Genomic DNA, 27,995 nt, shown 5'->3' on the forward strand with positions numbered 1-27,995 from the left:
GTGCAGGTTGCTATGGCTGCCCACCCTGCTTGGAAACAGTTATCAGCCAAAGGGGATCTTGGTGGAAGTTTAGCCAGCATTCGGCAGGGTCCTGATGAGCTTTACAGAACTTTGTGGATAGGCTATTAATAGTAGCTAGTAGAATTCTTGGAGACTCTGACATGGGAAGTCCTTTCATTATGCAATTAATTGGCTTATGAGAATGCTAAGGCAGCGTGTCACGCCACTATTGGGCTGCACACCCACAGCATGCAGCTTATGGGGCCATGAAGCTGCTGCCCAGCCAAAGAAATCCGTTTTTTAACTAGTCAGGACAACCCCAGAAAGTGCAGGATTGAACCTCTGTTCCACCACCCACACAATATTAACCCCAGAAATGGGAGTTCAAACTCTGCCTACCGGAGTTTTTGGACCTCTACCTGCAGATACTTGTGGTTTTCTTTTAGGATGAAGCAGTTCTATTGTAAAAGGTCTGCAGATTTATCCAGGTGTTATAGATAATGATTATGAGGGAGAAATTAAAATCATGGCTGCTTCCCCTCATGGTGTTATAACTGTACCTGCTAATCAAAGAATTGCTCAACTTGTCTTAGTTCCTTTGCATCCTCTACCGTCCAGATTTGTTAAGAATGAGTGAGGACAAGGTGGCTTTGGTTCTCTTGGTGTGTATTGGGTTCAATCTATTACTAACCAGAGACCTAACCTTAAATTGACATTTGATGGAAAAAGCTTTGAAGGATTAATAGATACTGGAGCTGATGTAACAATTATTAAAGGACAAGATTGGCCTTCAACTTGGCCTTAGTCTGATACGCTTACTCACCTTCAAGGAATTGGTTATGCCAATAACCCAAAACAAAGCTCCAAGCTGCTAACCTGGAGAGATGAGGAAGGCAATTCAAGACAAATTCAGCCTTATGTTATGTCAAATTTGCCTGTTACCCTATGGGAAAGAGATCTCTTGTCACAGATGGGCATTATAATGTGCAGTCCTAATGAGGCAGTGACCAAGCAGATGCTCAGACAAAAGGATTTTTGCCTGGTCAGGGGCTAGGAAAGAAAGGACAAGGTATTAAGACTTTTGAAGGTCCTAAACCTCACTCTAACACAAGAGGTTTGGGGTGTTTTCAGTAATGGCCACTATCTTGCCTGCATCCCATGCTGATAAAATTCAATGGCTTAATGATATTCCAGTGTGGGTTGATCAGTGGTCTTTACCTAAAGAGAAAATAGAAGCAGCCTCTTTGCTAATGCAGGAGCAATTAGAGGGAGGACATTTAGTAGAATCTCGGTCTCCTTGGGATACTCCAATTTTTGTTATCAAGAAAAAATCTGGTAAATGGAGATTGTTACAAGATCTAAGAAAGGTTAATGAAACCATGGTACCTATGGGAGCTTTACAATCTGGGCTTCCGTCTCTGGTAGCCATTCCTAAAGGATATTATAAAACTGTGGTAGATCTGAAGGATTGTTTCTTTACTATTCCTTTATGTCCTGAGGATTGTGAAAGATTTGCTTTTAGTATTCCTTCTATAAATTTTAAAGAACCTATGAAGAGATATCAATGGGCAGTTCTCCCACAGGGCATGGCTAATAGTCCTACCGTATGTCAAAAGTTTGTGGCACAAGCCATTCAGCCTGAGACAACAATGGCCTATGATTTATATCATTCATTACACAGATGATGTCTTGATGGTGGGAAAAGACCCCCAGGGTTTGCTTTTGTGTTATAGAGATTTATAAAAGGCCTTAGCTAATAAAGGACTACAAACAGCTCCTGAGAAGATACAAACTCAGGATCCTTATAATTATTTGGGTTTTAGACTTACAAATCAAGCTGTTTTCCTCTAGAAGATAATTATTCACAGGGACAACTTAAAAACTTTAAATGATTTTCAAAAATTGTTAGGTGATATTAATTGGCTTTGCCCCTATTTAAAGCTTACTACAGGGGAATTGAAACCTTTATTTGATATTCTTAAAGGGAGTTCTGATCCTACCTCCCCTAGATCTCTAACCTCAGAAGGATTGCTGGCCTTACAACAAGTGGAAAGAGCTATTGAAGAACAATTTGTTACTTATATAGATTACTCTTTGCCTTTACATCTGTTAATTTTTAATACCATTCATATGCCTACAGGATTGTTGTGGCAAAGGGCTCCTCTAGTGTGGATACATTTGAGGATATCTCCTAAATGTAATATCCTGGATATTATGAAGCAGTACTCAGATGATCATACTTGGAAGGAAGCAGGCACTAACTTATTTTGACAAAGAGCCAGATATCATTGTTAAGCCTTATAGTGTAGATCAAGATACTTGGCTGAAGCAGAGCAGTATGGATTGGTTGCTTGCTCAAATAGGATTTATAGGACCTATAGATAATCATTATCCTCAAGATAGGTTGATAAATTTTTTAAATGTACATGAGGTAATATTTTCTAATATGACTTCTTTACAGCCTTTGTATAATGCTCTTTTGATTTTTACTGACTCTAGAAATGTAATTGATCATTGTTTATAAGCTTTTAATGCTATGGGATTGCCTAAACTCATTAAGACAGATACTGGGCCATCCTATACTGGCAACAATTTTACTTCATTTTGTAAGGAATTTGGTATTAAACATAAAACTGGAATTCCTTATAACCCCCATGGGACAGGAATTGTTGAACATGCTCATCGTACTCTGAAAAATTGGCTTTTAAAAACAAAACAGGGGCAGTTATACCCCCCAAGGTCACCAAAAGCACATCTTGCTTTTGTCTTGTTCCTTTTAAATTTTTTGCAAACTGATGTTAAAGGTCAGTCTGCAGCAGATTGCCACTGGCGTCCAGTTACTTCCAGTTCTTATGCCATGGTTAAATGGTGGGACCCATTATCTAATACGTGGAATGGTCCAGATACTCTTTCAATCTGGGGAAGAGGTTCGGTCTGTGTTTTTTCACACACACACACACACACACACACACACACACACACACACACACAAAAGATGGAGCGCGATGGCTGCCTGAAAGATTGGTTCGGCAAGTGGACACAGACCTTGAATCTTCTAGTAAGTATGATTCCAACCTTGATGATGGCTAAAAATCTTTTTTTAGCTGGAAGAGTTAATTTGAAGCACAGCCTACATTTCCAGAGAATTTACAGTCTTTCTGTCGATTCTCAAAGTCACCTCTCCTACACTGGGAGGTCAGAGTTTGAGCTTGATCATTGCTAATTTGCAACTGAATACAGTACCTGGACTTCCCCAAAGAAGCTTTTATCCTGTTGTTTTTCAACTGTCTTGACTTTGTTTTTTCAAGCAGGTCGGTCAACACCTTACAGCCTGTTTTCAGCAAGTGTGCAGCTCTGCCTCTAGCAAGCGCAGGTGGCAGAAATTCATCGATATGAAGAAGCATATTCAGTATATATTGTGGCTTTGGTCTGATTTGGGAATAAGGTGTGCTATGAGGGCCGGTCAGTCAATGACAGGTAACCAGATTTTGGAACTATATCAATTTAAGACAGAGGTATATGCCAAGAGGCCGTGGTTTTTTAATTATACACCACAGAGCCATGTTTGTGTAAAATAAAACACAAACAAGCTGCATATATTCTCCTTGACGGATAAGAATAGTTTGGGAAAATCTGAGATTTCCCAAGCCAGGCGTAGCTGGCCAGCCACCATAACTCCCAGGCAGGACTATGGAGCACAAAAATTTTTTATGCCCCTGTCCAGCTAATTTTTAGTATATATTTAGGGAGGAGTTGTAGCCTCCCTCAGCCTTGAAGCAGGTTGATTCAGACTTTGCTGCCACTGAATATGAGATCACCTGGGGTGTAGCCTTCTGACTTAGATGGCTATATTGTTATGTCAACTACTGCTGCTCCGAGACTCTGCTACCTGCTGAGAGACCCTTGAGACATTCTGGAGACACATCCTATCCTGCATGTCACCTACAGGCTGGCTCCAGGCACCAAGAATGGATTGGGGGGAGATGGGCCTCCCTCCTTTATAAGTACAGACTCTTAGTAAACTTTGGGGCCTTGATTGGAGAAAAATTTGTCTTGGCCTCATTCTTTTCTCACCGTCTAGTCTCTTTCAGCCCCAGCCTGCCTTTCAGGAGTACTCGGTTCATGTAAGCCAAGCAGCGGGTGGCTTGCAGTTACAAGGGGTACATGCCTAGGTCGGAAGGTGATGAGTCTGAGGTTAGCCTGAGTCACATAGAAAGACTAAACTGCCACCCCCCCCACCACCACCACCACACAGACACCACACATAACCCTCAAAACCATAACAGGGATTTTAGAGAAGATCCTTCAGTTTAGGGATAAAAGTTTTTCTGGAGAAAGATTGCATAAAAAAGTGTTATCACTATCAAGTAACATAAAGAATACTTATCATTATTATGAGCTAATGAGTTGCTTTGGTCATTGGCCTGGGTAATTGTCTTAGTTACACATTACTCTTGTGATAAAGACAATGACCAAAAGCAATTTGAGGAGGATTTATTTCACCTCAAAGATTGTAGTCCATTATGGAGAAAAGCCAGGGCAGGACCCTACAGGCAGGAACTGAAGCAGAGACCATGGAGGAGTGCTGCTTGCTGGCTTGCTCACCATGCCTTTCTCAGCCTGCTTTCTAATACCATCCAGGACCAGAAGTGGTACCACCAACCATGGGCTCAGACCTCCTACATCAATCATTAGTAAGAAAATGCTTGCCTACAAGCCAATTTGAGGGAGCCATTTTCTCAATTAAGAGTCTGCTTTCCCTGATGACTCCAGCTTATGTCAAGTTGACCAAACCAAACCAAACCAAACCAAACCAAACCAAACCAAACCAACAATAACTAACAACCCCCCCAAACCCCCAAACAACAAAACAACAACAACCAGCCAAAACAGTGAGGTCTGACAATTTCTTCTATAGAACATTGTCCCCATGTCTGCACACACACATACTCATCTATCTGCTTAGGGCTTAAAATGTCCATGTGGCTGCACATGCCTCATCCTGACCTTCTCCTCTGTCTTATTAAAAATATGAGACTGATAAGCCTGGCTCCCCAAACCCACTGTTCAATTACCTAGCAATTCATTTTTGGAATCCATGAAAAGTGACTTCAGAATTGTTAGCCCATGTTGCTAACAAACATGTAAGAAACAGCAAGTGTGCATAGCTCTTACCTCAAAGAAAGTAAGAGGTTATTTATTTTGAGTCAAATATGAGTGACTATTGTCTGGGAACAGAGTCATGTTTCTCTGAGAGGCACAGAAAAAATTTTTACTCTATCATATTTATCCTATCTATCTATCTATCTATCTATCTATCTATCTATCTATCTATGAAACTGGAGATTGGCTCTAGGATCTTGAACATGCTAAGCAAGTGCCTTCCCACTGAGCTACATCTATTCTTAGTCCTTTTTTACCATTTACTTTGAGACAGGGGCTCCCTTAGTTATTCAGGCTGAACTTGAACTGACTGGCCTGTCCCTCCCTCCCTTCCTTCCTTCCTTCCTTCCTTCCTTCCTTCCTTCCTTCCTTCCTTCCTTCCTTCCTTCCTTCCTTCCTTCCTTCATTCCCTCCTTTTTAAAGAAGAATTTAAATTTATTTTTCTTTCACATGTTATATTCCGACTACAGTTTCCCCTCCCTTCTCTCCATCCAGTCCTTCCACCTCCTCTCTCCCCCAGATCCACTTTTCCTCTGGTTCTCTTCAGAAATGGGCAGGGCTCCCAAGGATATCAACCAAACATGACATATCAAGTTGCAATAAGACTCGGCATCTCCCCTCCTATTAAGGCTGAATGAGGCAACTCAGTAGGAGGAAAAGGGTCTGTAAAACAGGTGAAAGACTCAGAGATATCTCCCACTTCCACTGCTAGGAGTCTCACAAGAAGTTCAAGCTACACAACCATATCATATATGCAGAGGACCTAGGTCAGACCCATATAGGCTACCTGATTGTCTCTGTGAGCTCCTATGAGCCCAGGGTAGTTGATTACATACACAGAAAAATACCTTAAATATATTTACTAAATACATTCATGGGGACAACATGAAGCAGGTCACAGCAAAGCAGAGAAATCTCTGCCATAGGTTTTATATGATATCTAATAATTTTAGCATTTAGAACAGTGGATCTAGAAGTCTCCTAAGTTGTTTCATCTCAAAAATTCAACCTTATAGTTAAAAGGAATGTTAGTTACAAAAGGTGCTTGATAAATGGCTACTAAGGAATTAAAGACAGCCCAAGGTAGCTTAGGCTGTGGATCTACAACATTCCAACTCCACAATCAAGATGTTTGGATCAATCAATCAGCCTTGTAGAAATGTTAATTAAAGGTTGGGTTTTATTCTGGGAATGTCAGACACAGTGACTCTTGCTGAGCAAGTATTACATTTTGTGCATTTGGAGGCTAAATAATTTATACCTATGGCTCACAGGGCCTCTTCCTTGGATCTGATAAAGATGGTGGCTGAGGTGATGGGGAAGCAGTTTTGAGGAGAGTTTTGCTGAAGTTATTAAGAATAGGGGATTTGTGTCATATTTGTGACCAGCCTTTGTGACCTAGGTCTGAGTTCTATTTCTTGGCTGCAGTCTGGATCTGAGATGTGACATACAATAAACTTATTATACCCAAAGTTAAAATAATCAATACTATAGTAGCTCCAAGGGAGTAAGAGTGCCAGATAGGCATTCTAAGTAACCAAAAAAGTTGTTTGTATGTATTAGCATATTTTTAACCAGACTGACTATTTTCTTCTTGGATTTATTTAAAAAAATATTTTTAAATGGATATGAGTGTTCTGCCTGCATTTATGTCTGCACACCACTTGCCTGCCTGGTGCTTGAGGAAGTCAGGAGAGAGCATCAGATTCTCTTGACAGTAATACAGCAAAACACTATTTTAGAAAGTATGGTCTGGGGTATAGTTCAGTCAGTGAAGTGCTCTCTGTGGAAGTGTGAAGACCTGTGTGTGAAGTCTAGCACCCATGGGAAAAGCCCAGGGCTGTGCTGTGTACTGGTAATCCCAGAAATGTGGAGGTAGAGACAGGGGGAATCCTGGGACTCACTGGACAGAAAGCCTAGCTTGTAGGGGTTTGCCCCATAAGTCATGGGCATTTGAATACTTGATCCCCAGTTGGTTGTCTGGGGAAGCTTAGGAGGTGGGGCAGGCCTTGACTTTTTAAAAGACTCTTACATTTCAAAGTAGCTCTCTCCAGCAGTTTCTGTATGCCTAGACTTTAGGTAAGATGGAGTTGAAGTAGAAAGTTTACCACTCTTCTTAGACGAAAGCAGTAGGAAAACAAAATGCATATACACCAAGAGGCAAAAAGTTCTTTATGTTGTAGTATCTCACACATATGTTTATGTAAAACAAAAATATTAAACCATAAGCAAGTGCTAAAGGTGAGACCAGCAGACAGAATGACGCATAAGCAGAGATCTGACACCAGTCATTATCAACACAAACTAAAAGAACACAAAATGCAATTGCACTAAGTTAAGAGTGCACACAGGATGAAAACAAGGCAGACAGTTTCCACGTCCCCATCTGCAGCATCACAGGGGTCCTGTGAGAGGCAGTGACGTTAACAAGTGGAACTTGCTGTGCAGATTTCACACAAAGCTATGCTGATAGCTTCCCCTGTATTAAGTGTGAATGAGCAGAGAGGAAGGTGCCATTGCAAATGGAACTTTTGAATTAATGAATAAAAGTGAGAAAATTGGACTGCAGGTCAATAAGATGATGTGACACTCTTTAGTGAATTCCAGAGAGACTCATATGGTTCAGAAAACCTTATAATCCAAGTGTTCAGAGCAGCTCCGTTTAATGAGTGCAGGAAGTATCAGGGTCTCCTCTCTCCAGGCTCCAGAAAAGGAAGCAGCAGCATATTTTGCATTTGATACAGAATCATTTCTCTTTATTTTATGGTATTAGAAGAGGGGATCTGATTCTCTGCAACTGGAGTTACAGATGGTTGCGAACGGCCACGGAGTTGCTGGAAACCAAACCTGGGTCCTCTCCAAAGGCAACAAGTGTTATGTCTTAGTCAGGGGTCCTATTGCTGTGATGAAACACCATGGCCAAAGTAACTGGTGGGTGTGGCGCAAGGCCCATTTGGCTTACATATCTTAAATAACAGTTTATTCGGGCAAGGTAGAACTCAAGAGGACTGGAACCTGGAGGCAGCGCTGAAGCAGAGGTCATGGGGAAGGATTCCTCTCCATGACTTGCTCAGACTGCTTACTTACAGTACCCAGAAACACCAGCCCAGGGGTGGCACCACCCACAATTGGCTGGTAACTCCCACATCAATCATTAAATAAGAAAATGATGCCCTACAGGCTTGCCCACAGACCAGTCTTATGAGGCATTTTCCAAATGAAGCTCCCTCCCCTGAGATGCTTCTAATTTATGTTTAAAATGAACCAGCACATGCTTTTAACCACCGAGCAATTTCTTTAACCCCAAAACACAGAATTGTTTTTAACTAGAAATATTTTTTCATACAATATATTCTGATAAGGGTTTTCCCTACCCCTACTCCTCCCAGATCTTCATCTTCCCATCCACCCAACTCCATGTCCTCTTTCCCCTCTTTAGAGAAAAACAGAACCCCATCAAACAAACAATCAAACAAAACAATAAAAAAAGAGAACACACACACACACACACACACACACACACACACACACACAAATCCCCATAAAATCAGAAACTATAACATACAAGCAAAAGGCTAGTAAGATTAAAAAAAAGTCCAAACAGAAATAGAATATTTAGTTATGGATGAACAGGTGATGGAAGAGGGAAGGGAGGGATAAGGAGTGGAATCCAGGAATAAATCGCTAAAACTAAGGGCCTTTGAGGGGCTGTATATAAAGTTACTACAGTAGAAGTATATGTATGGATGAAACCTAAATGGAATCACTAAATAATGGGGGAGACAAAACCTCAATATATCTCTCCACCAAGTGAGATCTCCAGTACCAGGAATGGATTATATCTAATTGAATTGTCAACCAAAGGGGTCCCATGAAAACCCCTAAACAACCCAGAGTATTGCTAAGACTATTGGATGCTCTCTGTGAACTGATGGTAAGGCTTTATTGCTTAAGAAAACACCTACATAACTCATTAAACATGGAGAAGTTGGTGCCTAACTAAAGCTTCCATCCCCAATGAACAGTGTTTATGGTATTGGGAAGTACTCTGCACACTACCAGAAGAGAAACTTGAACATCAACTTAGCTACAAACCCTTTAATCTTCAATGATGTCCTATCTGTCAGATATGCTGGTACAAGAGTGGCACAAAAGTCATGGGTGTAACCAACCACTATCTTATTGGATTTAAGGCCCACTCCATAAGATGGAATCCATTGTCCAGGTGTGGGTTTCTGCATTTATTTCCATTATCTGCAGGACAGAGCTTCTCTGTAGGGGCCGAGCAAGACCCTTAATTGTGGTATAGCAGAATGTCATTAGAAGTCATTTTATTGCTACATTCCTTTAGCAGAACAGTAGTATTTTGGTTTTGCCCGGATACATCTAGCCTCAGGTTCTTGGCCACCCAAGCAGCACTGTGGCTAGTGAGGGGTAGGACCAGTTATGCACAGCCCCTGGACATCCATGGCATTCTGGAAAGTTGCTCAAGGTGCACCCCTATTTTCTCTGGTGGTAATGTGAGGCATGAACGTCGACACTGACCCCGCTGCTGCGTAAGCCCACATCCAAACATGGCCCTCAGCAGTAGCTCAGGCTGGGACCTCACCACGGCCTCAGGTGGCAGGGCTGGCCACTCACAACAGGCTCCTTCTCTTCATCCTAGAGTCTCCAGTTCCATCTCTCTTCACCATGCTCAGGCTGCTCCACAGATTCACACATTTGGTGGTTCCTCCTGCAGGTGGGCCCCTGGGTGATATCCTCCATCCACACTGCACGGAGTGGCAGCAAGCGGGTGCCTATGGCTGGCCTGTGCTGTGGCTGGAGCGCAGAGCTGTGGGTGGCATGGTGGTCTGCAGATCTCTGTGTCTTCCTCCTCACACGCAGCATTGCCTGATTTTGATTTTGTTTGATTTGATTTTTATGAATCCTAGGTATAAGACATCTTTGGCCACTAAGCCAGGCATCAGGCTAGGATGAACAGAGGACTGCCATCTGCTCTGCCACTGGCTGATACAAGAACACCACCACCAACAAGCTGTCTCTTTGCCCACTGCCAGGGGTGCAGCCATGGGCTTTTGTCAAGGTTTACAGCATCAGATGTGAGGACTGGCCTCAAATTCACTGATACAAGATTTTGGTGTTGAGAATCACTAGAGAAGGGAACAGAAGAAGAGGGTGATGAGAGAAAACGGTTAACAAGGCTGGGTTCTCCAGAGGTTATTCAGATCTTACACACTGTCTTAGGCAGGGCTTTATTGCTTGAAGAGACACCACAACCAAGGTAACTCTTATAAAAGACAACATTTAATTGGGGTTGGCTTACAGATTCAGAGGTTTAGTCCATTATCATCATGGTGGGAAGCATGGCAGCATGCAGGCAGAGTTCTACATCTTGATCCAAATGCAACCAGGAGAGGCTGTCCTCTACAGGCTGTCAGGAGGAGGGGGACCTGAATAGAACCTGAGCACAGGAGGTCCCAAAGCCACGAGGCAATTCCTCTAATAAGGCCACATCTCCTCCCATAAGGCTACACCTCCTACTAGTGACTCTCCTTATGGCCAAACATTCAAACTACCACACACACTCTTTAAAAGTTTCTGACAGATTTTCTATATTCTAATTCATTTATTAAACTTTTGTGCATTATAAACTGTATATTGAATATTTTCCACTATTATCTCCATCTCTCCTTTACCATCATTCCCCTTTGTGCCCAAGGCATGTATATACATGTGTGCCCATGTTGGTTAGTTTAATATCAACTGGACACAAACTAGAGTCATTTGTGGTACATTTTCTTAATCAGTGATTGGTATGGGAGAGCCCAGCTCACTGCGAGTGGTGCTATCTCTGGGCAGGTGGTCCTGGGTGCTATAAGAAAACTGGATGAGAAAACTTCGGTAAGCAGCATTCCTAAGTGCAGCGTCCCTGCCTCCCGTTCCTGTCCTGACTCCCGGGATGATGGACTGACTATAAGTTTTGAGATGAAGTAAATTTTCTCTCTCACTTCCCCAAATTGCTTTTGGCTATAGTGTTTAATCACAACAATAGAAACCCTAACTAGGCAGTGTCTTTCTTTATATTCATGATGTGTGTATATTACATATCTATACATGCATATTTAATAATTATATTTTTATGTTTTTATGTAAGATACATATAATTTTACATATGTAAGATAAGTGTCTTTTCTATATGTGTATATATAAAATTTTATGTATTTATGTAAAACACACATAATTTTATATATGTAGGTAGTATCTTTATATAAATGTGTATATATACATATATATAATTTTATGTATTTATATGACACACATATATAATTTTGTATATGTAAGACTGTCTTTCTCTATATGCATACATATATCTGTAATTTTATGTGTATATGTAAAATCTAGCAATCACAAATGACAGATAATACCTGTCATTAATTTCATAAATTGAGATTGGCTTAATTCATTTAATAGCTTCAGTTGTATGACCCATCCAGCAGGTCCAGTTATTCGAGGGTCTCGAGGGGACCTTCTCCTAAGAACCAAATGGGGGGGGGGAGAGAAGACGGACACCAAGTGCGAGGAACGACATGGAACCATTCTGAATAGCATCAAGGTGTCACTGTATTAGCAAGGCTCAAGGCTTAAATGCACAAGCAAAAAGGGGAAGTACTTCTCAGCAGGAGGAATGGGGCAGAGGAAATGCACAAGCAAAGGAGGAAGTATTTCTCAGCAGGAGGGATGGGGCAGCAGAAATTTTTCTTTTGGCAACTGCACGGGGAAGCAGGAACTTGGTGGTATCAGGGTACATCTTGAGATCAGGACATCCGGCACTGACTTAGGGCTGGAACAATCTGTGGTTGTCCTCGAGCGGTGTGTCGGTGGCCCACTTTTGACCCCCTTTTCTTCTTGGGGGGAGAGGCCCAATTCAGAGATCAGGACAATAGTGTTGTCTTAATAGCTCCCAACAGTTGTATTTGTTTTCCTGTTTCATTCTCTTTCTTTCTTTCTTTCTTTCTTTCTTTCTTTCTTTCTTTCTTTCTTTTTTTTTTTTTTTTTTTCAAGACAGTGTTTCTCTGTATAGCCCTGGCTGTCCTGGAACTCACTTTGTAGACCAGGCTGGCCTCTGCCTCCCAAGTGCTGGGATTAAAGGCGTGCACCACCACCACTCGGCTGTTTTATTCTTTATGGCTGAAAAATATCTAGCCATGTTCTATTTCCTTATCCATTTGTTGTTGGACACTGAGTTTCCATAATTTAGCTCTTATGGAAAGTGAGGCAGCAAACATTGATGTTTAAAGCATCTCTGTGATGTGTTGGGTTGAGTTGTGGGCAGGAGCAGTATAGCTGGGAGTTGTGTGGCAGTGTTTCTGGGGAGACATGAACAACTGTCTGTTCTCCCTAGACAGGGAGTCAGTGACAGACTACAGTACAGATACCTCCAAAGAACAACCTGGTGAGCTAATGAGTTGTATTGGGTTTTCTTACTTGCCTACAGGAATATGGGTGAGGGGTTACTTACAGGAGCAGACGTGACTTAAGAGACAGCTGCATCACTAAAGCCCACCCCAGATGGGTGAAAGCTTATGAAAGCTGGGAGCCTGGAAGACATGCATAACCGGCACACGTTAACAGGCTGGAGGATGTCTTTTCCTGATGGCTCAATCTTCTGTTTCTTCTAGGCAGTTTGGCTGGTCGCTGCTTCTTTCTGGCTTCTCGGATGGTCTCTGTTTCTTCCAGTTTGCTTGGTCTGAGCCTTTTCCAAGCAACTGGTCTGGGAGTCTTTTTGCAGCCTGTTTTGTCTTAGCATTGCTTGTGTACTCTTGGGAAGTGTGCTGGTTATTTTTACATCAGCTTGTCTCAAGCAGAGTTATTTGGGAAGAGGGAACGTCCACTGAGAAAATGCCCTCACCAGATTCACCTGTGGATAAGCCTGAAATTCCTTTTCTTGATAGGTGATTGATGGGAGAGGGCTCAGCTCACTGTGGGAGATGCTGTTCTTGGGCTGGTAATCCTGAGGGCTATAAGACAGCAGGCTGAGTAATCCATGGGACAGCAGTGTTCCTCCATGGCCTCTGTTTTAGTACCTGCCCTGACTTCTCTAGGTGATGGACTATGTGAAAGTGCAAGATGAAATAAACCCTTTCCTCCCGTAATTGCTGTTGGTCATGTTGTTTGATCACAGCAATAAAAGCCCTAACTGGGACAGAAAGTGAGGGACCTAGTGAATCTGGTCAGTTTCAGAGACTTCCTGAGGATATTTTAAATTGTTTACTTCTTATCTTTTTTTTTTTAAGTTTTTTTAAAATTAGGTATTTTCTTCATTTACATTTCCAATGCTATCCCAAAAGTCCCCCCATACCCTCCCCCCAACTCATCTCCACCCCCCCCACTCCAGCTTCTTGGCCCTGGCGTTCCCCTGTACTGAGGCATATAAAGTTTGCAAGACCAAGGGGCCTCTCTTTCCAGTGATGGCCGACTAGGCCATCTTCTGATACATATACACCTAGAAACAGGAGCTCTGGGGGTACTGGTTAGTTCATATTGTTGTTCCACCTATAGGGTTGCAGATCCCTTTAGCTCCTTGGGTACTTTCTCTAGCTCCTCCATTGGGGGCCCTGTGATCCATCCAATAGCTGACTGTGAGCATCCACTTCTGTGTTTACTAGGCCCCTGCATAGTCTCACAAGAGACAGCTATATCTGGGTCCTTTCAGCAAAATCTTGCTAGTGTATGCAATGGTATCAGCGTTTGGAGACTGATTATGGGATGGATCCCTGGGTATGGCAGTCTCTAGATGGTCCATCCTTTTGTCTCAGTGCCAAACTTTGTCTCTGTAACTCCTTCCATGGGTGTTTTGTTACCAATTCTAAGAAGGGGCAAAGTGTCCACATTTTGATCTTCGTTCTTCTTGAGTTTCATGTGTTTTTCAGATTGTATCTTGTATCTTGGGTATTCTAAGTTTCTGGGCTAATATCCACTTATCAGTGAGTACATATCATGTGAGTTCTTTTGTGGTTGGGTTACCTCACTCAGGATGATGCCCTCCAGGTCCATCCATTTGCCTAGGAATTTCATAAATTCATTTTTTAATAGCTGAGTAGTACTTCATTGTGTAAATGTACCACATTTTCTGTATCCATTCCTCTGTTGAGGGACATCTGGGTTCTTTCCAGCTTCTGGCTATTATAAATAAGGCTGCTATGAACATAGTGGAGCATGTGTCCTTCTTACCAGTTGGAACATCTTCTGGATATATGCCCAGGAGCGGTATTGCTAGATTCTCCGGTACTATGTACCGATTTTCTGAAAAACTGCCAGACTGATTTCCAGAGTGGTTGTACAAGCTTGCAATCTGACCAACAATGGAGGAGTGTTCCTTTTTCTCCACATCCTCGACAGCATCTGTTGTCACCTGAATTTTTGATCTTAGCCATTCTGACTGTGTGAGGTGGAATCTCAGGGTTGCTTTGATTTGCATTTCCCTGATGATTAAGGATGCTGAACATTTTTTCAGGTGCTTCTTAGCCATTTGGTATTCCTCAGGTGAGAATTCTTTGTTTAGCTCTGAGCCCCATTTTTTTAATGGGGTTATTTGATTTTCTGGAGTCCACCTTCTTGAGGTCTTTTTATATAGTGGATATAAGTCCCCTATCTGATTTAGGATAGGTAAAGATCCTTTCCCAATCTGTTGTGCAGAACTGGAATTAGATCTTCTTTGAAGGTCTGATAGAACTCTGCACTAAACCCATCTGGTCCTGGGCTTCTTTTGGTTGGGAGACTATTAATGACTGCTTCTATTTCTTTAGGGGATATGGGACTGTTTAGATCATTAACTTGATCCTGATTTAACTTTGGTACCTGGTATCTGTCTAGAAATTTGTCCATTTCATCCAGGTTTTCCAGTTTTGTTGAGTATAGCTTTTTGTAGAAGGATCTTATGGTGTTTTGGATTTCTTCAGGATCTGTTGTTATGTCTCCCTTTTCATTTCTGATTTTGTTAATTAGGATTTTGTCCCTGTGCCCTCTAGTGAGTCTAGCTAAGGGTTTATCTATCTTGTTGATTTTCTCAAAGAACCAGCTCCTCATTTGGTTGATTCTTTGAATAGTTCTTGTTTCCACTTGGTTGATTTCGCCCCTGAGTTTGATTATTTCCTGCTGTCTACTCCTCTTGGGTGAATTTGCTTCCTTTTTTTTCTAGAGCTTTTAGGTGTGTTGTCAAGCTGCTAGTGTGTGCTCTCTCTAGTTTCTTTTTGGAGGCACTCAGAGCTATGAGTTTCCCTCTTAGAAATGCTTTCATTGTGTCCCATAAGATTGGGTATGTTGTGGCTTTATTTTCATTAAACTCTAAAAAGTCTTTAATTTCTTTCTTTATTCCTTCCTTGACCAAGATATCATTGAGAAGAATGTTGTTCAGTTTTCACGTGAATGTTAGCTTTCTATTATTTATGTTGTTATTGAAGATCAGCCTTAGTCCATGGTGATCTGATAGGATGCATGGGACAATTTCAATATTTTTGTATCTGTTGAGGCCTGTTTTGTGACCAATTATATGGTCAATTTTGGAGAAGGTACCATGAGGTGCTGAGAAGAAGGTATATCCTTTTGTTTTAGGATAAAATGTTTTGTAGATATCTGTTAAATTCATTTGTTTCATAACTTCTGTTAGTTTCACTGTGTCCCTGTTTATTTTCTATTTCCATGGTTTGTCCATTGATGAAAGTGGTGTGTTGAAGTCTCCCACTATTATTGTGTGAGGTGCAATGTGTGCTTTGAGCTTTACTAAAGTGTCTTTAATGAATGTGGCTGCCCTTGCATTTGGAGCATAGATATTCAGAATTGAGAGTACTTCTTGGAAGATTTTACCTTTGATGAGTATGAAGTGTCCCTCCTTGTCTTTTTTGATAACTTTGGGTTGGAAGTTGATTTTATCCGATATTAGAATGGCTACTCCAGCTTGTTTCTTCAAACCATTTGCTTGGAAAATTGTTTTCCAGCCTTTCATTCTGAGGTAGTATCTGTCTTTTTCCCTGAGATGGGTTTCCTGTAAGCAGCAAAATGTTGGGTCCTGTTTGTGTAGCCAGTCTGTTAGCCTATGTCTTTTTATTGGGGAGTTGAGTCCATTGATATTAAGAGATATTAAGGAAACGTAATTGTTGCTTCCTATTATTTTTGTTGTTAGAGTTGGCATTCTGTTCTTGTGGCTGTCTTCTTTTAGGTTAGTTCAAGGATTACTTTCTTGCTTTTTCTAGGGCGTGGTTTCTTTCCTTGTATTTTTTTTTTCTGTCATTATCCTTTGAAGAGCTGGATTTGTGGAAAGATAATGTGTGAATTTGTTTTTGTCGTGGAATACTTTTGTTTCTCCATCTATGGTAATTGAGAGTTTGGCTGGGTATAGTAGCCTGGGCTGGCATTTGTGTTCTGTTAGTGTCTGTATAACATCTGTCCAGGCTATTCTGGCTTTCATAGTCTCTGGTGAAAAGTCTGGTGTAATTCTGATAGGCCTGCCTTTATATGTTACTTGACCCTTTTCCCTTACTACTTTTAATATTCTATCTTTATTTAGTGCATTTGTTGTTCTGACTATTATGTGTCGGGAGGAATTTCTTTTCTGGTCCAGTCTATTTGGAGTTCTGTAGTCTTCTTGTATGTTCATGGGCATCTCTTTCTTTATGTTTGGGAAGTTTTCTTCTATTATTTTGTTGAAGATGTTTTTTGGCCCTTTAAGTTGAAAATTTTCATTCTCATCTACTCCTATTATCTATAGGTTTGGTCTTCTCATTGTGTCCTGGATTTCCTGGATGTTTTGAGTTAGGATCTTTTTGCATTTTGCATTTTCTTTGATTGTTGTGCTGATGTTCTCTATGGAATCTTCTGCACCTGAGATTTTCTCTTGTATTCTGTTGCTGATGCTCTCATCTATGGTTCCAGATTTCTTTCCTAGGATTTCTATCTCCAGCATTGCCTCATTTTGGGTTTTCTTTATTGTGTCTACTTCCCTTTTTAGGTCTAGTATTGTTTTGTTCATTTCCATCACCTGTTTGGATGTGTTTTCCTATTTTTCTTTAAGGACTTCTACCTGTTTGGTTGTGTTTTAGTGTTTTTCTTTAAGGACTTGTAACTCTTTAGCAGTGTTCTCCTGTAATTTTTTAAGTGAGTTATTAAAGTCCTTCTTGATGTCCTCTACCATCATCACGAGATATGCTTTTAAATCCGGGTCTAGCTTTTCGGGTGTGTTGGGGTGCCCAGGACTGGGCTAGGTGGGAGTGCTGGGTTCTGATGATGGTGAGTGGTCTTGGTTTCTGTTAGTAAGATTCTTACATTTGCCTTTCGCCATCTGGTAATCCCTGGAGTTAGTTGTTATAGTTGTCTCTGGTTAGAGATTGTTCCTCTCGTGAGTCTGTTAGCCTCTATCAGCAGACCTGGGAGACTAACTCTCTCTTTATAGTTTCAGTGGTCAGAGAACTCTCTGCAGGCAAGCTCTCCTTATACAGGGAAGGTGCACAGACATCTGGCATTCGGACCTCCCTCCTGGCAGAAGATGAAGGCCTGAAACAGGACTTGTCCCAGAAGCCGTGTTGCTTTGGCCTGTCACAGAAACTTTTAGCTTCTGTAGTCCACACTCTCACCTGCACAGACTAGTCTTGGAGGGATCAGGGAACCAAGATGGCTTCCCCAGGTGCTCTGGCAAAGCCCTCCGGGTGTCTGGCAGGGCGGACACCTCTCCTCTGGCAGAGAAGGTGCCCGGATGTCTGGAGCCTAAAAAGGGGTCTGTCTCAGCAGCTGTCCTCTAGGGGACCTTGGGGGTGTCCGCCGAATCCGCTCCCAAGGTGACCCGGTGTTCTACTTCTTGTCTTAATGAACTTCTCAGGATGTTTCGCCTCTTTGTAGACAATCTGTCCTAAAATATCCTTCCTTTTTACATTTCCTTTACATCCCAAGTCTTAAGAGGTTTCTTTCCAAGATGAGGGGTTTTAAGCTCTGAGGAAACTGTTACACAACACGGAGTCACATGAAAGGTTCATTTGAGAAAACTTCAGTTTACATTCCTACCATCTGCATAGAAGGGCTCCCTTTTGTCCTTACCTGTACCGGAATCTATTTGTCTTTTAATGACTGCCATTCTAACTGGAGTGAGATGGACTCTCAAAGTAGTTTTGATCTACACTTTTCTTATGGCTAATGAAGTCAAACATCTTTTCATGTTTATTGGTCATCTGTATTTTATATTTTTTCACAAAAATCTTTTATTTAAGTAAAATTAAAGAGTAAAGCTAGAGACACTTATGCTTTCCAAAAGTGGAACATCCTGAAATCACGAGGCACTGAAGCAGAGAAAAGATGGGGTGTGGGATATGAGGGTGTGGGTGTGCAGGGGTGCAGGGGTGCAGGAGTGTGGGGTGTGTACGGTATGTGGGATGTGTGGTGGGGTATGTGGGGTATAGGGTGGAGTGTGGAGAATGGGATGTGTGTGGTGTGTGTGGTGTGTGTGGGAGTGTGGTATGTGTAGTGTGTGTGGGACTGTGGTGTGTGTGGTATGTGTGGGAGTGTAGGGTGTGTGGGGTGTGTGGGATATAGGGTGGAGTGTGGGGAATGGGGTGTGTGGGGGTGTGTGATGTGTGTGGGAGTGTGGTGTGTGTGTGTGTGTGTGGTGTGGGACATGAGAAGAAAACAGAAAACCAAGAATGCAAGGCTTTTACTTTAGTGTCCCCAGAGTTGAATGTGGTAGTAAAAGGAAGTTTATATAAATTATATGAAGTATAATTTTCATAGAAGTCAAAATAAAAAGGTTTTGCACAGCGCAAAAGATAAGCCTCAGCAAAGTAGCATTTTTGTATAAGGCCACTGAAAGTTGTGAATATTAGCAATAATGAATGAGTATAATTCTTCAGCTGGCAGAGCAGACATTCAGTTTTTATAAGCTTAGGATTGTAGGCTCTTCTACAGGAGCTGTAGTGGCATATGGAGAATGTATAGGGTGGTCTGTGCTTCTGGTTGGCATAGTGTCTCCTTTTGAATGTGTGGAGTTTATACAGATATGTTAAGAGGTTGTGCAGTGTGTGTGTGTGGGGGGTGGAGGGTGGGGGTGGGGGTGGAGGTGGAGGAGGCCCCTGGTGTGTCATGTTCTAAATGGATGCTTGTTGTTGACTGAGTCAGCCATGTCAAGGAACAATGCCTTAGACCAATGGGAACATGGCAAAGCCGTCTCCAAGCATGGCTCAGGAAAATGGAAAAGTCTGTCCTTCTGGTTTGAGTGCAAATGTTGACAGTAAATGCAGAAAATGTCCACCATGTTTACAGCCTGAAGACTGTCCCCCTATCAAGACTGCTCATACTCAGTCTATACTTGTCTCCTTTCTCAGCTGTGTCCCATAAAGCCTATCTCATTGTTCATCTGTCTACGACAGCCCCACTCCCTTGTTCAGATCTACTCAACAACCCCACCTCTCAATTCACCTGTATATCATAAACACGCTGGGCGTCTAGGTGCTGTAGCTTCCCATCAGTGAGCTCAGACCACCTGACCCCAGCTTTTTTGTATGTCTGTGTCTGTCCTGTCTCCATTCCCTTGTGACCCCAGTCAGGTCAAGTCCCCAGAGCTGTGCAAAACTTGACCATGCAAAACTATAGCACTTTCAAAAACAGGACAAAAATGAACGCAGCAGTCATTGCAGGCCCACCTGCAACCAAGGGAGCTGCCCCAACACTGCAGAGCTGAGGCAGGACACTGGCTTCAGTGACAGCCAGCAAGTGCTGAAGTCACACGTGTCCCAGAATAGGCAAATACCGCCCTACTAAAAGTCTATTGCTGAATAGGAAACAGATTTAAGGCCAAGTTCAAGTTTGCACAGCCATTCAAATCTTTTGGAGCCCACCAACTTGCGTTTGAAGTACGTAAGTTTTCTAAGTTCTGTTTTGGAAAGGAAGAAAGAAGAAATCCGAGGCAATGGAGGTGGGTCCTATTGAGCAAGAGCAACACACAAAGCTGTAATTATGGTGAAGGAAATGAAAATGTTAATATTGTGGAGCTCACTAGCTGCTTGCATGAACTAGGTCTACACTAAGGTACATAATATATACTATTATTTTCAGGTTGATTACTTACATTGCTGCAACATGGCTTTCTGCATAGATATGCTTCCTTCTGCCTGCAGCACACAGCACTGCTGCATATGAAGCTGTCACTATCAAATGACTGTACATGAACAGATATTAAGAGTGGGTAAGTCACCCTGTGTGGAAGTGTTAAAGGCACACAGATTTTTGTTGTTGTTGTTGTTTTTTTTTTTGTTTTTTGTTTTTTGTTTTTTGTTTTTTGTTTTTTTCGAGACAGGGTTTCTCTGTATAGCCCTGGCTATCCTGGAACTCACGTTGTAGACCTGGCTGGCCTCGAACTCAGAAATCCGCCTGCCTCTGCCTCCCGAGTGCTGGGATTAAAGGCGTGCGAGATTTATTATGTACAGTGTTCTGCCTGCATACATGCCTTCGTGCCAGCAAAGGGCGTCAGATCTCATTCTAGATGGTTGAGCCACTATGTGGTTGCTGGGAATTGAGTTTAGGATCTCTGGAAGACCAGTCAGGGCTCTCAATCTTTGAGACATCTCTCCATCCCTGACAATCAGATCTTTTAGTCAGTGAGTGAGTTTGCCTGAAGCCAGGGCTGGTTTCCGCTGAGGAAGGCCCCGGGGAACTAGGATATGCTCACCTCTTGTCTTCTGGGTTGCGGCAGGAAGCAGCTTTTCTTTCATCTTAGTCTTTGCCATCTTGCCACCGCCAGAATATCAACCTGCTTGCCCATTTCTGCAGTCATTTGCTTAAAGAGTCGGAACAGCCAGACTTTTGTCCTAGGCGAGGATCCCTTGCTTGTAATTTTGCTTCTTCAGCATTCTCTGGATGGTCACTATGTCTTCTGTTCATTTCCCCCTCTCCCAACGCTGCCTGCCTGGGGACAACATGTTCTCCTTCTAAGTCTGTGATGCACTTCCAAAGGAGACAGGGAGCTAGTTAGTTACAACTAGGCAGAGAGGAAGGGAGGTCTCGGGACCAAGATCAAAGGAGGTTTAACTACTTCCACTTTCATCCAAGATGGAAGCTTCTGGGCTCATTTCTTTTTTTGGTGGCTTTCAAAAACACTTATTAATTTCTTATAAAATAACAATTTCTCACTTGTTCTCTTAAATGCTTTAACATTCTAATTAGAGTAGCCTGCCCATTTGTCATCTTTTCTTCTATTGCTTAGGCTATCTAGTTTAATGAACAAAACCTAATTTAGACTATCAATGTTTCCATTTCTGAGAATCATTTCAAGTTGAATTACCACTGCTACCACGTACCGGAGTACAGAATGGAAGTTATTTTCTCAAAACACTTCTTCCTTCCTTGGGTTTATTTCTTGCTTTAGTGTCATTTAAAAGATGTTTTTATGACTATTGCAACTGTGTATGGCAGGTGGTGGGATGTGTGCTTTGGGTCAGAGCCCAGTGCTGCTTATGGGAGTCACTCCCTTAGAGTTCACATCCTAAGGGTGCGTCCTCCCACATGTACCCTGATTTATATAGGGCTAATCTCAAATGTTTAAGGGAGTATCAGGGGCTCAAGAGACTGAGTGATCATCTTCATGGCTAAGCCAGTAAGATAGAAGAGATGCTTTAGTCTTTCCAGGGAGGCCACTGCATGTTCTAGGGAGTCCCCATGTGACCCCTCTACCTTGTTGCATTGGAGGAAGAAAAGCTCTTTAACTGGTATTTTTATGAAGCACTCACAAAATTTCTAAACTCAAAAGACAAGGTTATAAAAAGCAGTAGAGAGGAGACAGAAAAAGGAGCTTTAGATATGGGAGGAGTGGCAGGGACATAGGCTGAATGTCACAGACAAATGCTTTCATGGAAACACTCTAAAGGGAATGCTCTGAAACAAACGAATATCCAAGCGACCAGCTCAGAAGAAAGGAATGGACATTGAGCAAACCAAGGGATGGTCTGGGCTTCAGAAAGGGCTTCCTCACACCTCCTGGAGTGGGCAGCATGGACAGCTGGCAGATGATCCAAGATCCTCTTGGCTCTGAATCTGCAACATTCCAACTCTCTCTGTCAGTCCCCCCTGGTTTATTATTAGCGTAGATATGGCTGGAGTCTCTTCTATGGGATTTCAGTCCCTAGAGGGAACTAGAAACTGGTAAAGAAAAACAGTTTATAGAGTTTGCCCAAACTTGGGAGAGAAAGACTCCTGGTTTCAGCCTGCCTTCCTTAAAGCAGAAAAGGCCAGGAAATGTGTGTGTGTGTTAACTGTGAAGCAAAAGGCCAGGAAATGTATGTGTGTGTTAACTGTGAAGCAAGCTGTGAGAGTCGTGTGAGCCTCCTGCTCACGTAGCAAGGTTCTCCTCTGCTTGGCTCTGCTATGCAGGGGCTTTTGAGCCTCTTCCTTGTCCCAGGATGGGATTCTCCAGGGCTCATTATTTTGGGGTCCCTGTTTCAATAGTCTGAAAGCTAAAGGGAGGGGTACAGGTGTCTCTTTTTAGGGTATCTGCTTCGCTGTCAGGACACCAGCAACCAGTATACAAAGAGAAGGTTTTGCTGTTTTTCGATTGGCTGACCCTAAAACCAGGAACACCAAACCGCCTTCTCTTTTTCTTTGCTGATCCTACTCGAAGCTGTGAATTGTAACACACAGCTTCCCTTCCTCTGTTCTTTGGGCTCTAACTTTATTTAGGACATTACTGAATCCTTCTGAACTAGGAAGGCAAACATGCAAAGAGAGGAAGCCCGAGGCCTGAGCCCTGGGGCTGTCTGATTTTTAGAGGCAGCGAGTTTGTAAGAAGCACTGAAGTCTCTGTGGTTGACAATGGAACAGAGGGCAGGGCTGGTGTAATTGGAGGTGTTGGGCTGCTGGTGCTGTGGGAGCTGAGAGAAAATGGATAAACCGAGGGACACGTGGCCTTGATCTGATGGGACTGTGGTGCCCACAGGGCTCTGTGTTACCGAATTTCTGAATGCCACTCTTCTTAGTTTGGGATTAGGATAAACTGATTTATAATTTAGTGACCCTGCATTGTTTTCTCCTTATGTCCCACAACAGGCACAGCGGTCTCTGAGTTATAGCTGAATCTTTCCATAGCCCCCCCCCCCCCCAGCTGTAACTGACTTTGTGCTTAGCTGTATTTAAAAATATATGCAATAAAATTCCATGGCCGGTTACCTGAGAGAGCAGGACTCCATCTTTTGAGTGTGTTAATTTGGGACCTTCGCTTTAATTTTGTCTCCAGGAAGTTTCTTCCCTATTATAGCACTCAGTCATTTCTTTGAATTGTACCTGCTAAGCTGAGATGGTATTGGTTAGAATCAGTACTGATTCTTATGGAAATAACCATCCCACTAAAGAGGTTTGCTTTCCTAGGGCGCAGGACTCTTTTTTTTTTAATTTTTATTTTTTATCTCTGCCTCACAGTGGACACTCCCTCTGGTGTAGCCCCAACAGACGAGGCAGAGTCAGTGTGAGGAACAAAGATCCTCATTCCATAATAAGAGCACTCTCATTTCATAATAAGAGCAGTGGACACTTAGAGTCCTAAAGGCAGTCAGTTTATTTACTTTGCGCAGTCCGGGGTCAGCCCGGAATGGCAGGGGCCATGACTGAGCCCAGAGAACAACTCATAACCATAACACATGAGCTTCTTCCTCTTGGACTGAGTAATCAGGAGGGACACTCTTATATGTCATGGAGGTTTTACTTTTCTACTACTCACACACTCACACACACACACACACACACACACACACACACACACTCACACACTCACACACACACACACACACACACTCACACACTCACACACTCACACACTCACACACACACACACACACTCACACACTCACACACTCACACACTCACACACTCACACACTCACACACACACACACACACACACACTCACACACAAAAACAAAAAACAAAACCCTCCACTTTGGCTCAATGTAAACCAAGCATGGCCTCATCTCAACTTTTTTTTTTTTTTGTAGAACATGATTTTAATATTTTCTTTCTTTATTAAATATTAAATATTTCCTTTATTTACATTTCCTAGTTTTCCCTCTGAAAACCCCCTATACCCTTCCCCCACTCCCCATGCTCACCAACCCACCCACTCCCACTTCCTGGCCCTGGCATTTCCCTATACAGGGGCATAGAACCTTCACAAGACCAAGGGCCCCTCCTCCCATTGATGACCGACTAGGCCATCCTCTGCTACATATGCAGCTAGAGCCATGAGTCCCACCATGTGTTTTCTTTGATTGGTGGTTTAGCTCTGGGGGTACTGGTTAGTTCATATTGTTGTTCCTCCTATGGGGCTGCAAACCCCTTTAGCTCCTTGGGTCCTTTCTCTAGCTCTTTCTTTGGGGACCCTGTGCTCCATCCAATGGATGGCTGTGAGCATCCACTTCTGTATTTGTCAGGCCCTGGCAGAGCCTCTCAGAAGACAGCTATATCAGGCTCCTGTCATCAAGCTCTTGTTGGCATCCACAATAGTGTCTGGTTTTGGTGGTTGTTTATGGGATGGATCCCCAGGTGGGGCAGTCTGTGGATAGTCATTCCTTCAGTCTCTGCTTCATACTTTGTCTCTGTAACTCCTCCATGGGTATTTTGTTCCCCTTTCTAAGAAGGATCGAAGTATCCACACTTTGGTCTTCCTTCTTCTTGAGTTTCATGTGTTTTGCGAAATGTATCTTGGGTATTCTAAGTTTCTGGGTTAATATCCACTTATCAGTGAGGGTATATCATGTGAGTTCTTTTGTGATTGGGTTACCTCACTCAGGATGATATCCTCCAGGTCTATCCATTTGCCTAAGAATTTCATAAATTCATTCTTTTTAATAGCTGAGTAGTACTCCATTGTGTAAATGTACCACATTTTTTTTTTTTTTTTGTATCCATTCCTCTGTTGAGGGACATTTGGGTTCTTTTCACTTCTGGCTATTATAAATTAGGCTGCTACAAACATAGTGGAGCATGTGTCCTTCTTACATTTTGGAGCATCTTCTGGATATATGCCCACCAGTGGTATTGCTGGATCCTCCGGTAGTACTATGTCCAATTTTCTAAGGAACTGCCAGACTGATTTCCAGAGTGGTTGTACAAGCTTGCAATCCCACCAACAATGGAGGAGTGTTCCTCTTTCTCCACATCCTCGCCAGCATTTGCTGTCACCTGAGTTTTTGATCTTAGCCATTCTGACTGGTGTGAGGTGGAATCTCAGGGTTGTTTTGATTTGCATTTCCGTGATTATCTCAACTTTTTACAGCTGGTTGATGTTTGCTTGATTTTCTTTTTCTTTTCTTTTCTTTTCTTTTCTTTTCTTTTCTTTTCCTTTCTTTTCTTTTCTTCTTCTTCTTCTTCTTCTTTTTTTTTTTTTTAAATTTTACTTATTACATATACAACATTGTGCCTGCATATATGCCTGCAGGCCAGAAGAGAAAACCAGATCTCATTATTGATGGTTGTGAGCCACCATATGGTTGCTGGGAATTGAACTCAGGACCTCTGGAAGAGCAGCCAGTGCTCTTAACCGCTGAGCCATCTCTCCAGCGTTTGTTGGTTTTTCAACACAGGGTTTGTCTATGTAGCCCTGGGTGCCCTGGAACTCGCTCTAAATACCAGTCTGGCCTCAAACTCACAGAGATCTGCTCGTCTCTGTTTCCCAAGTGCTGGGACTAGAGGAGTGTGCCACCACCACCTGGCTCATCTGGTTGCTTTTGAAGCTTTTAAAGGTTGAGGCCATTGCTAAGCAGAGGTCACTTGAACCAAGCCCCAGAATTCTGTGGAAGCCGTCTGAGGACTGTGGTGATGGCTGAGTAGCTCCAGGAGGGAAGCTTACACAGCAAGGACTCCTGGGCGGACTGCTAACCATGCTCCCAGTGGGACAGAGGGACACACACGAGTCCTACATTATTCAGGATGGGGTCTCAAACTCATCAGTTATGTGCTTCCGAATTTTCCTTGTTAATTTTTAGTTAGTTGACTTCGTAAAGGATAGCAGGAATGGACGTTTATTGGAGTCAAGGAAGTTTTTTTGTGTAAGCATGCCTTTCTTGCATGTGACCGTGGCCTTCAGGGACCTGGAGTGTGGAGCTTGGTTTGGGGGTGGGGGTGGGGCACTGGAAAGCAGGAGAAATCTGAGGGTCCAGAGTTTGGTTGGACTTTTCTGCAGAGTCTCTGTGTTCCTGAGAAACTTGAGACAGCCTGAGTATCAGGAGCTAGCTCTCTCTACACTATGTTACTCTGTGCTTTGGCCTGAGGAGTGCCATGACTGCGGTTGACAATCTCTTAGCCGGTTGTGAGCTAAGGTGCCAAGTGAGGGGCCACATGCAGTGGTAAGCTCGTGTTCGGAGCCAGCAGTGTGGGCTGGCTGTGCCCCTGAGCCCTCACTGCAGGGTGGACCCATGAGCTGGCCACAGTCTTAAGGCCTTTCTGCTTCAGCTTCTGCTGTTTGGCTGCCTGGGATTTTGCTCTTCTCTCACCTGTTTGCTGGTGAGAGATTGCTTTTCTGCAGAGCTTCATGCCCCCAGTTTACCTCCCTCGGAACCCCCAGCCCATTCACCAGTTTGCTTGTGAGACAGCCTCCTTTGGATGCTGATCCCTGTGGTGGGACCTCTCTGCTTCCAGCAGCAGGCTTGGTTCTCAGGATATATTCTTGAGATAAATGAACGAATGAGGGATAAATGGGAAGGGGTGAGTTAGCTCTGCTTTTCACACCAGGGAAGGCCCTACTGCACAGGCTTGGGAGGTAGTCCAGAAACCTGTCTTATCGTGACTTAAGATCTTATCTCTTGCTTACTCTTGCTTCTTCAGCTGCTTCAGGGATGGGAAGGTTGTGGGCACATCCCTTGGTTCATGGGCAGTCACTTCAACCTCAGAAGAAAGCTGAAGAAGCGAGCTCCTGTCACACTCATGGCCAAGACAGTGAGAGTAATGGTTACGCCCAGCTCCAGACCTCCACGCTCACCTGCCTCCAGCAGTCCCCAGAGAGACTTCTGCGACAGCAGTGAAGATCTATTCTAGCAGCAGGTATTTCAAGGTATTGTTAGAATTTCTGGAGAACAGAAGTCTCGTTTCTCCCTGGAATTATTCACCTGCAGCTATTTTTAGAAGCAGGAGACGAGCCTGTCTTCAAAGCTGCTGCCATACAAATCTCTGGACTCCCGTAAAGCGAGCCACATGGTTGTGTGTTAGCTTTTTCAGCACTGAGGGCTTCCCTGGGCAATTCCTGCACGTGGTCTCTGGGAGCAGGTGAGGCTCAGGCTTGAAGTGAAAGGGAGGGAGAGCTAGCCTCACCACCGCACTGCAAGTACAGGATGCATCAATCCCAGGGGCATGTTCCCCGTTGCGGCTGCCTGACCAGTGAGAACACAGAGATCCCCAGTCCAGATACACTGTGTGCCATCAGGAGCCTTCCCTGTAGACTACGCTTCAGTACCCCCCCCCCCCCCCCGGGCCAGGTCAAGATTTTTTCTTGTCAGCCACCTCTTACTCACCAAGGACAAGAAAAGGAGAAGCCCCTACCGCAGAGGACTGCCTCCCTAGGTTTGTGTGTGAAGCCTTTGAAATTGTGAGGAGATGATGGACCGACTGGGGCTTACAGACAATTTTGAGGTGGCTGTCAAGTGTCCTAGAATGAGATAAGGCAAGACTCAGCGCTCCTGTTTCTACAAGCAGCACAGATACGTGGGTTTGGACTTGTTATTTCAGCTGGTGAGGTTTTCCTAGTTTATGTCAATCACCACAGGCTGACAAGCATGGTGACCTGGCAGTGTGCTGAATGTCACCAACACAAGGATGCCT

General features: G+C 43.2%; 1 non-coding gene across 1 annotated transcript; it reads right to left on the reverse strand.

Annotated features, from left to right (window-relative positions):
- Nucleotides 1–10,084: 10,084 nt before the first annotated feature.
- On the reverse strand, nt 10,085–10,228 carry LOC115487896. The gene has a single exon (XR_003949924.1). It is a non-coding gene; the product is annotated as a small nucleolar RNA SNORA48 (small nucleolar RNA).
- Nucleotides 10,229–27,995: the final 17,767 nt, after the last annotated feature.

This window comes from Mus musculus, chromosome 11 (genome assembly GCF_000001635.26).
Source record: "Mus musculus strain C57BL/6J chromosome 11, GRCm38.p6 C57BL/6J".
Lineage (NCBI taxonomy): Eukaryota > Metazoa > Chordata > Mammalia > Rodentia > Muridae > Mus > Mus musculus.